The following is an 11,607-nucleotide window of genomic DNA, read 5'->3' on the forward strand; positions in this document are numbered from 1 at the left end:
ATGGGTATTTGGGGAGGACAGGATTGCAGGGCTATGGAAAGAAAGCGGGCCAGTGGGATTAAGTTGGATTGCTCTTTTTGGAGCCGGCGCAAACACGATGGGCTGAATGGCCTCCTTGTGTGCTGTATGATTGTATGATTCTATAGTCACCTGTGGAGTACCCCAGTGCTCTATCCTTGTCCCACTCCTTTTCCTCATTTACATGCTCCCTCTGTGATGTCATCCGCAAACTTCCACATGACACCCAAATCTACTTCTCCTCCTCCAGCCATGACCACTGATCCACAGTGTTCTGTCCTCTCGCTTGTCAGACATAAAGCCTGGGATTAAATTTGACTTTCTGCAGCTGAATGTTGGTTGGATGGAAGCCATCCTCATTGGCTCACGCTAATGTTTTCTCTCCTGCAGCTCTGAATTCTTAACCTCCTGGTCTGTCCCTAAGACTGTACGAAACCTAGGCATCAGGTTCGATCCCAGGTTTGCTTCTTACCCCGCATCCAGTCCACGACCAGACGTTCCGCCACCTTCGATACATCACCCACCTCCGACCAAAACTCACATGCTATGCAGCTAATACCCTCATCCATTCTTTTGTCACCTCCTACCTTATTTATTCCAATGCTCTCCTCGCTAATCTCCCAAGCTCCATCATTCATAAAATCCAATCAATTTTCAAAATTTTGCCACCCGTGTTCTCACTCGCACCAAATTCCACATCCCCATCAATACAGTTTTTGCCAGGCTCCACTACTCTCTCCCTCAATCTCTTCGCCTTGCCCCTTCCTTGCCTGTCTTCAGATCACATTTAATCAAATCTTCCTTTTCGATCATGCCTGCAGTCAGCTGCCCCATCCTCCCAGCTCAACGTCGGGCTCCGCTACTCAGGGCTAGAATAACCAATAAACTAGATAAGACATGGTTCAAGGCCCTGAGATCTGAGTGTGATTGACACCTTAGCCAGGGCCCCTCAGAACAGCCTGCACCTCTTGCCATCACTCTGCTAGGAGAGTGACCAGAAAAAGGGTGGAGCTAGAGGTATGAGTCAGTCCTCCAGTACGTCAGATGAAGTAAGAGGCAGTGTGGAGAGCGGGTCTAGCAGCAATTGATCTTATCTTAGTGGCAATTATTTTTTTTTTTGACGCAGACAGTGTTGATGAATTTGTGCATTTTCTGGATTTCATATCACTAATTAAGTTTGAGAAAACCCTACAAGGAAATTTTAAAGTATATGAAACAGAATCACTTAATAATAATAATAATAATACTTGGATTTGATATAGCGTTGTAGGAGATTTGGATAGAGGCGACCAATACCGTTGTGTAATAATCCAAAGTTTATTAAGCAATACAAATAGCCTAACTTATTTTTAAAACTGAGACCATAGATACAGTAAAATCAATATCAATTCCACTGGGAAGTGTGCTGACCCTCTACGATGACTTTGACGTTTCCAATGCTACATCTCTCTTTTAAGTGTTTTTAACTCCCCTTGTAACAGATTTACAAGTTTCCCTGCTTTTGTCTCTAATTTTTCCTCTGAGAAAATGAAGCTGCCAGTGACCCTGAGCAGCTGTTTTGCAGAGAAAGAGACGGACAACTTTTGGCCAGCCTTCTGCAGCCTGTGTGTTTCTTAGCTTTGAGATAAGCAGGTGTCTGAGCCTTTTCTTTTGAAGTCTTTTGTTCCCACGTCTATTCCCAAGGACCTGATTACTCAAATCTCAGAGGAGTGAACATCTACCCAGGAAAATATGACATGTAATCAGAAGCAGACCTCAGTCAGGTCTTTACCTTTGTTAATACTAATTGGTACATGTACCCTCTCGGGGGCCCTTAGCTAGGGCTAGCTAGGGCTAGCTAGCTAGTCATCAAAGCGAACAACCATATGAAAGGATTATGGGTAGGTTACATTCTAAAAGAATATGAAGATTAATTAAAAGCTTTAAAAAAAAGAAACATCACAAAAATAATTTTACAGTGCCATATCAAATCTTCGAGATATCTCAAAGTGCTTCACAGAATGTATTATAAAGTGAATTGATGGTTTTTTTTTGTTGGCAAAATGCGGCAGCCAATTGCACACAGCAATGCCCCAGAAATAGTTGTCGATTGAGTGATCAAACTGTTACTGTATACCTTTTTTTAAAAATGTTGAAGGAATTATTACCATCAGAACAGGGATCTGCCAATCAACTAATGACCAGGTTCCTACTTCCTTCCTCTACGTAAACAGAGGCGTGTGGAGTAAGGAAACTTGTCTATCATTTCGTTCTGATGGGAATGAAACCCATGTGCTCTTGTTGGCAAGGTGAGTGCACTTACCAATAAGCTACATGACCCCACAAAGGATTTCCAGGACTTCCACTTGGCGGAATCAACATTTTCAAACCTGGCAGTTGCTCTTCATATCTTCTTAATATGACCAATAGCAGTCTGTGAAGGTAAACGCTCGTTCTCAAAGCATATCGTCAAAAACTCATTCCGATCTACAATGATCCAAGATAGATTGAATGCACTCACAATGCGTCTAATGAGAGTTAACATATACATTAAGGTTTGATCATGTTGTTGACAGTTTGCAACTATAAAGTCACATAAAAAAGTATCTTATAAAGGTATTGTTGCATACTTTGCATAGTTCAAAGGCCCTCCAACTGTGATCTGCCTTAGAGTCCCCCCGATCCCTTAATCTAACCCTGCACAGAACAGATTGACTTTAAGATCCTCACACTCGCGTACAAATCACTTCATGCCCTGGTACGTGCTTACCTCTCTGACCTGCTTACACTTCCTGCCGCTTCCGCTTGGCTGGCTCTCCTCCACCATCAGCAACCCTGTGCTTTCAGCTATTACGTCCCAAGGGAGAAGGGTGACCAAAGACCAAATAGGAAGGTCTTCAGATGGGATTTATAGAGGACGTGAAGCAGAGGGATTGAGGCAAGGAGTTCCAAAGATTGAGAGTGTAGTGACAGAAAGTTCTGTCTCTGGAGCTTTCTGCCTCAATCCTTCTGCCTTGCCTCCTCCTTGCCCGTTTTCACACCTGACGATCATCCTCTTCGAATGTACTCTTTGAATGGTCACTCTCCCACCCCCCAGCCCAACGCCAGGCTCTGCCACTGTTAAGTACGCTGACACGCTACCACACGTGCAGGCTCTGTGTAAATGCAAGTTGTTATTGTAAATGAATCTTTTTGGTGAGAATGTATGGACAATTCAGTTAGTGTTACACTGCTGACTGAAGATAGGGGGCTCACTTATTGTGAATCCAGAAACCCAGAGTACTGGAAGTGCTGGAAATGAAGGGAAAGTCTGTCCGATAATCCGTGTGCATTTCCTCATGCACCAAAGTAACTGATTAGCCACCTATCACATAACTGCTTCACTCAGGGAGTGCGGTGTGTGTCAGCTGCTGGATCCTGCATCTTCCTGTAGCAGTTGGTATTGGTAACCATTTAGCCGTCAGCCACTGAACAGTACTGAACCCATAGCCCACCCCTCTGCCCACCAACTTCTCTCAGCCAGTCCCACTGACTCCACCTATACCACCATCAGTGGCTGTGCTTTCTGTCACCCTCAATCTATGGAACTCCTTGCCTCAATCCCTCTGCTTCACCCCCTCTATAAATCTTTGGTCTTTGGTCACCCTTCTCTCTTGCTCAGTGTCCAACTCCACTACTGTGCATCTCTCTGAGACACTGTCCTCCAAAATCAATAACTGGAGGGTGGTGGTGTGGGGAATAAGCAGGTTGGAGAGGTAGGGAGGTTCTATGACATGAAGGGATTTATAGATGATCTGGAAGGATCTTGAAGTCGATCTGTTCAGTATCAGCCAGTGGAGCCTGGTGAGGACTGGTACGAGGGGGTGCGGAGTTTATAGTGTGAGTAGAGTTTTGGAGCAGTTGAATTTTGTTCCTTTTTGAAGGCCAATATGGATTCTTCCTCAACCATTGCTCCCGGCAGGGCGTTCCATATCCTTATCACTCCTTATGTGAAAAAATGTCTCCTAATCTCCCTTATGGCTCGTTTACTAATAACGAATCCTTTCACTGAAGACAAACTTTGGCGGAAAGAATCAAATTTCTACACCAATTCTCTTCACACAATCTCTGTGATGTCACCGAATTGCAGGTGGTACATCAACCAATTGTGCGTGCTACATGAACAATACCCAATTAAGTGCTATGTGATGGACTTTTCTTGAAGGAAAAGAATTTATAGGATTTTACAAAGTTACCCTTTGGAAAGCTCCTCGCTGTGAGTCCATATTGAGAATCCTGAAATCTGTGCAGATTTATGTAGAGTCAAAGCTTTGTGAGAGTCTGCCTCTGCTCAGCGTGCTAGCCTCGATCCTCCTAACAAAGGCTAAGATCAAAAGAAATTAAATAATCCAAGGGCACCAGGTAAGGTGTTATCTAAAACTATAGAGAAATACCCATTGCAGCTTCGCTTGCAACCAAAGGATCCAATATGGAATGTACATTGACACACAGATAGACATTTTGTCTTTATCTTTACTCAGCTGGGAGGACTCCTTTGGGGAGAACTCAATGGGAGTATCCTTTTAAAAAAAGTGGAAAGGAAAAGATGGGGAACTATAGGCCAGTTAGTCTCACATCAGTGATAGGAAAAGTTTTAGAATCGTTGATTAAGGATGTGGTAGTGCGGTATTTAGGGGAGCACAATATAATTAGGCCAAGTCAACATGGCTTTACAAAAGGGAAGTCATGTTTGACAAATCTCATAGAGTTTTTTGAGGATATTTCCAGTAAACTAGATAAGGGTGAATCAGTGGATGTGGTCTATTTGGACTTCCAGAAGGCATTCGATAAGGTGCCACATAAAAGGTTAGTCCAAAAGATAGGGGCCCATGGAATTGGGGGGAGCATATTAACGTGGATTGGGGAATGGTTAACGGATAAGAAACAAAGAGTCGGGATAAACGGGTCCTTTTCAGATTGGCGGGATGTGACTAGTGGAGTGTCACAAGGATCAGTCCTTGGGCCTCAGCTATTTACCATCTACATCAACGATCTAGATGAGGACATCGAAGTTAATATATCTAAATTCGCAGATGACACAAAACTAGGAGGAAGTGTCAACACAGAGGATGACATTAAAAAAATGCAGCGAGACATAGATAGGTTAGGTGATTGGGCAGGTAGGTGGCAGATGAAGTATAATGTAGGGAAGTGCGAAATCATCCACTTAGGTAGCAAAAATAGCAGAGCGGGTTATTTTTTAGAAGGGGGGAGACTGGAATGTGTTCGTGTCCAGAGGGACTTGGGTGTCCTTGTACACCAATCACAGAAAGTTAGTCTGCAGGTGCCGCAAGCAATTAGGAAGCCGAACGGTATGTTAGCGTTCATTATGAAAGGATTAGAGTATAAGAGTAGGGAAGTCTTGCTGCAACTGTATAGGGCCCTGGTGAGACCACACGTGGATATTGAGTGCAGTTTTGGTCTCCTTATTTAAGGAAGGATGTACTTGCCTTGGAGGGGGTGCAGAGTAGATTTACTAGGTTAGTGCCAAGGATGAAGGGGATGAGTTACGAGGATAGGCTGACCAATTTGGGCCTATATTCTCTAGAATATAGAAGAATTAGAGGGGATCTTATAGAAACCTATAACAACAACAACAACAAGATTCTATTTATAAAGCGCCTTTCACGTCAGGAGGACGTCCCAAGGCGCTGCACAGTTGGGTCAGGACCCGAGCAGGGGGGAAATGGTCAGGGGGAGGGAAGGGAGGGAGCGAGGACGGGGGAAATGGTCAGGGTGAGGGGAGGGAAGGGAGGGAGCGAGGAGGGGGAAGAGAGTCGAGAGGGGAGTTGAAGGCTCGGTCAAAGAGAAAGGTTTTGAGACCGGCCTTGAAGGAGGAGAGGGAGGAAGCAAGGCGAAGGCACTGGGGGATGGAGTTCCAAAAGATAAGATCATCAAAGGACATGATAGAGTAGATAGTGGGAGATTGTTTCCCCTGGTTGGAGAAACTAAAACCAGGGGTCACAACCTTAAAATCAGAGGCAGCCCTTTCGCACTGAGTTGAGGAAGAACTTCTTCACTCAAAGGGTGGTGAATGTATGGAACTCACTACCCCAAAGGGCTGTTGATGCTCAGTCCTTGAACATATTCAAGACTGAGATAGATATATTTCTTATTGCAAAAGGGATTAAGGGATATGGGGATAAGGCAGGGTTAGGTTATTAGCTGGAGTTAGATTAGAAGATCAACCATGGTTGAATGGCGGGGCAGGCTCGAAGGGCCGAATGGCCTACTCCTTCTCCTACATGTTGTTATGTGTTGGGGTACTGCTGAAATCTAACCAGCTAAAATTGGATAGCTTGCTGTTGAGAGCACTGCAAGCTTTCCCGCTGCTTGTCCAGCTTTCCCGCTGCTTGTCTACTCCTGCTCCTACATGTTATGTTATGTTATGTTTTGGGAGGACTTCTATGAAAGCTACGCTAACCAAAGGGGTTTCGCTGTGTGATCCGGCAGATCCTTGAGTTATTGCAAGGCAAAAAAACTGCCATACATTTGTTGTAGAATATATTAGTATAGATGTATTTCTTTAGAAGGGTATGTGTTCTGTGTGCTCTGTGGCTACTTAATTAAAGTATTTTTTAAATATAGCTCATCAACGATAGGAGATCCCCGAAAAAAAATGTCCACGACGCTCACCCATGCTTTCCGATGAGGAAATCATGTCTCTACGTCAATCGGTTATTGCATTATTGGCACACTGAATATCCTTGCTTTGATATCCAAACAGACTCCTTTTCTATTGATGCCCCATTCACCCTGCTCACAGCTTTATACCTCTACTGTGTGTTTCAGCCTGAGTCAGAATGTTGTGGGTTCAAATCAAGGAACCAAGGAAACATAGAGTATAAAAGCAAGGAAGTTATGTTGAACCTGTACAAATCGCTGGTTAGTCCTCAGCTGTAGTATTGTGTCCAATTCTGGGCACCACACTTTAGGAAGGACATCAGGGCCTCGGAGAGTGTGCAAAAGAGATTTACCAGAATTATACCAGAGATGAGGGACTTCAGTTATGTGGAGAGACTAGAGAGGCTGGGATTATTTTCCTTAGAGCAGAGAAGGTTGAAGGGAGATATGATAGAGATGTTCAAAATTATGAAGGGTTTTCATAGAGTAAATAGGGAGAAACTGTTTCCTCTGGTGGGTGGTTCGGTAATCAGAGGACACAGATTAGCAAAAGAACCAGAGGTAATATGAGGGGATACAAGGAGAAAAAATGCAGAGTTGTTACCGTCTGGGATGCACTGCCTGAAAGTGTGGTGGAAGCAGATTCGATAATAGCTTTCAAAATAGAATTGAACAGGTACTTAAAAAGGAAAACATTGCAGGGTTATGGGGTAAGAGTGGGGAAGTGGGACATGATGGGCCGAATGGCCGCCTTTTTGTGCTGTAAGCTTCTATGATATTATGATTCTAAGTGGTGGTCCAATCTTTTGGGTAATGAGGGTCGGATGTCATATTTAAGAAACGTCTGTGGGCCATATAAGCAATATTTTCTGTTTTTCCCTCCCAGAAACATGAAAGAATTGAACAGAAATCCTATGTTTTGAATTTTATAACAGTATTACTTTGATGATTAATTGATGATGATCTCAATTGGAAGTATATGCATCACATTTTTCAATGTATCAAAGTAAAAATACAAGGTATCAACTCAGCATATGGAGACCTCAACAAGAGAATGCTCAACAAAACCCAAATACATTGCTCCATAACTGCAAAACTCTGAACTTCAACATTGTATGACTTGCAAGCAAACAAGACATTGAGGTTTTCCATTACTTTAAATCAGCGTGATCCGTGATTTTATCCGGCCAGCGACCATTCCCACCATTCCAACTTCCACTCCCTCCCGCCCTCCCGCCCTCGCTCCCTGGTGATTGTCCTCCCACGGCAGCGGCAGGAGCTGGTGGTTGGGAGGACGGAGTCTGTCAGGAAGGCAAACACGTCTCTTACCAACTGCATCTTTTGCAACCAACTACCGGCTTCTGCTGCTGCAGATAGTGATCCCTGCTTGGTAGAGAAAATGGGAGAAAGGGGGGTTGGGAGATAGAGAGCTGAGGAGAGCGAGAGGGGGGAGAGAAAGGGGGAGAGAGTGGGGGAGAGACGAAGGGGAGATAAGGGGTAAAGAGAGGGGGTATTGGGGGGAGCGAGAGAGGAGAGATAGAGGGAGGGGAGAGTGTGTATGTGTGTGAAAGGAAGAAAGGGAGAATAAGAGAGAAAGACAGAGTGATTAAGAGAGGGAGAGCAGAGAGAAATTGAGAGAAAGTGTGAGAGGGGGAGAGTGAGAAAATGTGAGGTGGGAGTGAATGTGAGGGAGAGGGGGAGAGAAAGAACAGAGAGGGGGGAGATTGAGAGAGGGTGATTGAGAGCGAGTTTGAGAGGGGATAGATAGAGTGTACATGGGAGAGGAGATGAAGAGAGGAGAGGTGGGAGAGAGTGGTTGAGAGGGGGGAGGTGGTGTGTGAGAGGGATAAGAGTGTGAGGATGTGAGAAGGGGAGTGAGAGAGTAGTTGAGAGAAAGTGTGTGTGAGTAGGTGAGAGAGATGGCGGAGAGTGTCCCCCATTTCCCTCTTTCTCTCCCCTCTCCACCTCTCCCAACCTTCTCCCCCTCTCTTTCCTCCTCTCCCCCTCTATCTCTTCCCCTCTATCTCTCACCCACTCTCTCCTCCCCTCCTCCTCTCTCCCCCTCTTCTCTCTCCCTCTTCTCTCCCCCTCCTCCTCTCTCCCGCCTCTTCCCTCTGTCTCAATCCATTTCTGACAGACTGCAGCAAAGGCTCTGCTCGCTGTATCCTCCCAACCACCGGCTCCTGCCGTTGCCCCAGGAGGAGGTTCCCCAGGGAGGGAGGGAGGAGGTTCCCCAGGGAGGGAGGGAGGAGGTTCCCCAGGGAGGGAGGGAGGGAGGAGGTTCCCCAGAGAGGGAGGGAGGGAGGAGGTTCCCCAGGGAGGGAGGGAGGGAGGAGGTTCCCCAGGGAGGGAGGGAGGGAGGAGGTTCCCCAGGGAGGGAGGGAGGGAGGAGGTTCCCCAGGGAGGGAGGGAGGGAGGGAGGAGGTTCCCCAGGGAGGGAGGGAGGGAGGGAGGAGGTTCCCCAGAGAGGGAGGGAGGGAGGAGGTTCCCCAGGGAGGGAGGGAGGGAGAGAGGGAGGGAGGAGGTTCCCCAGAGAGGGAGGGAGGGAGGAGGTTCCCCAGGGAGGGAGGGAGGAGGTTCCCCAGGGAGGGAGGAGGGAGGAGGTTCCCCAGAGAGGGAGGGAGGAGGTTCCCCAGGGAGGGAGGGGGGGAGGGAGGAGGTTCCCCAGGGAGGGAGGGAGGGAGGAGGTTCCCCAGGGAGGGAGGGAGGGAGGGAGGGAGGAGGTTCCCCAGGGAGGGAGGGAGGGAGGAGGAGGTTCCCCAGGGAGGGAGGGAGGGAGGAGGTTCCCCAGGGAGGGAGGGAGGGAGGAGGTTCCCCAGAGAGGGAGGGAGGGAGGAGGTTCCCCAGGGAGGGAGGGAGGGAGGGAGGGAGGAGGTTCCCCAGAGAGGGAGGGAGGGAGGAGGTTCCCCAGGGAGGGAGGGAGGGAGGGAGGGAGGAGGTTCCCCAGGGAGGGGGGAGGGAGGGAGGGAGGAGGTTCCCCAGAGAGGGAGGGAGGAGGGAGGAGGAGGGAGGAGGTTCCCCAGGGAGGGAGGGAGGGAGGAGGTTCCCCAGGGAGGGAGGGAGGGAGGAGGTTCCCCAGAGAGGGAGGGAGGGAGGTTCCCCAGGGAGGGGGGGAGGGAGGAGGTTCCCCAGAGAGGGAGGGAGGGAGGAGGTTCCCCAGGGAGGGAGGGAGGGAGGGAGGAGGTTCCCCAGAGAGGGAGGGAGGGAGGGAGGTTCCCCAGGGAGGGGAGGGGAGGGAGGGAGGAGGTTCCCCAGGGAGGGAGGGAGGGAGGAGGTTCCCCAGGGAGGGAGGGAGGGAGGGAGGGAGGAGGTTCCCCAGGGAGGGAGGGAGGAGGTTCCCCAGAGAGGGAGGGAGGGAGGGAGGAGGTTCCCCAGGGAGGGAGGGAGGGAGGGAGGAGGTTCCCCAGGGAGGGAGGGAGGGAGGAGGTTCCCCAGGGAGGGGAGGGAGGGAGGGGAGGGAGGAGGTTCCCCAGGGAGGGAGGGAGGGAGGAGGGGTTCCCCAGGGAGGGAGGGAGGAGGTTCCCCAGAGAGGGAGGGAGGAGGAGGAGGTTCCCCAGAGAGGGAGGGAGGGAGGGAGGAGGTTCCCCAGGGAGGGAGGGAGGGAGGAGGTTGGAATGTTGTAAATAGTTTCAGGCCGGATGCAGCCCTTGGGCCTTTCTCAAATAGGGAATCCTGCTTGCGGCAGCCAAAATCCTCTATTATCTTGCGTTTCCTACCGAGACTCATAGTTTTGTAGATTTAGAATTGCAAAATACTCCAACGGCTGCGCGCTGTGTCTCACAGCTCACACAGGCTCAAGGCTGGATACCTCCTGCTCCACCCCTTTTCCTGTCACTCTCTGCTCTGCCTCATGGAGACTGACCACACGACAACAAAATTACATTTATAGAGCGCCTTTCACGTCGGGAGGACGTCCCAAAGCACTGAACAGTCAGGTGTTGGGCCCGAGCATGAGGTAGGGATGGTATAGGTGTGAGGGAAGGCAGAGAGGGGTGAGGGACCAGAAGAGAGATACAGCCGGGAGGTAAAGCAGTGAAGTCGGAAATAGTTTCCGGCCCGACAATATCATCCACTGAGCTGATTGCTGCCCGCAGGCCTCCTGTTGTACCACACTGGTCTAAGATGACACTCCACTGCTGTGCTGGGGGTCTGTTGCATTGCTGACGGTGTTTTCCTTCAGATGAGACATTAAGCTGAGGCCTGTCTGACTGTTTAGGTGGATGTTAAAGATCCTTTGGCACGATTGGAAAAGAAAAGGGAGTTTCTCTGTCCTGATGCCCTGGCCAACAATCCTCCAGATAAAATTGTACACTCATTCCATGGCTGTTTATGGAACATTGCTGTGCATAACTGGCTACCGTGTTCACCCACAAAATAATCACTCCATTTTACAACATATGCTGTGAAACGTTTTGAGACATCTCAATGACATGATAAGGCAAGGTACCAAATGCAACGATTATTTAGATTGCTGTAGCAAGGAACATAGACTGGGGGGACAGTTCCACAGGTGCAGGGCCGCCGATTTTGTCCAAGCATGCATTCCTAACACGTGTGTGAACCTTGGCAATGAGTGTAGAGGCTGGAGGGAAAGGGAACCAGACCTCCATCAATGCATACATACATTCTCTGTACAGTGGGGGACACTAGACGGGGATAGGTGGCAGGAACCATCTGCTGATCTAACCAGGAATTCTGAGCTCTCCATATGATAACGTGTGTAAATAGCATGTTACTCCACAATCAGAGCCCTTCCCCACCGATTTTGACCAATGAATATCCCTTGTTAGATTTCATGGCTTTGTGGGACACCTCTGTGTGCCAATTGGCTGCCACAGTTGCCTGCAGTTACTCAGTCACTACACTTCACTGTAAGTTCAGTGAAGCGTTTGAGACATTTTGCAAAAAAAACAAGAAACTCTGCTCATACAGCTCAGATCTAAGGCA

This window comes from Callorhinchus milii, unplaced genomic scaffold (genome assembly GCF_018977255.1).
Source record: "Callorhinchus milii isolate IMCB2004 unplaced genomic scaffold, IMCB_Cmil_1.0 Scaffold6, whole genome shotgun sequence".
Lineage (NCBI taxonomy): Eukaryota > Metazoa > Chordata > Chondrichthyes > Chimaeriformes > Callorhinchidae > Callorhinchus > Callorhinchus milii.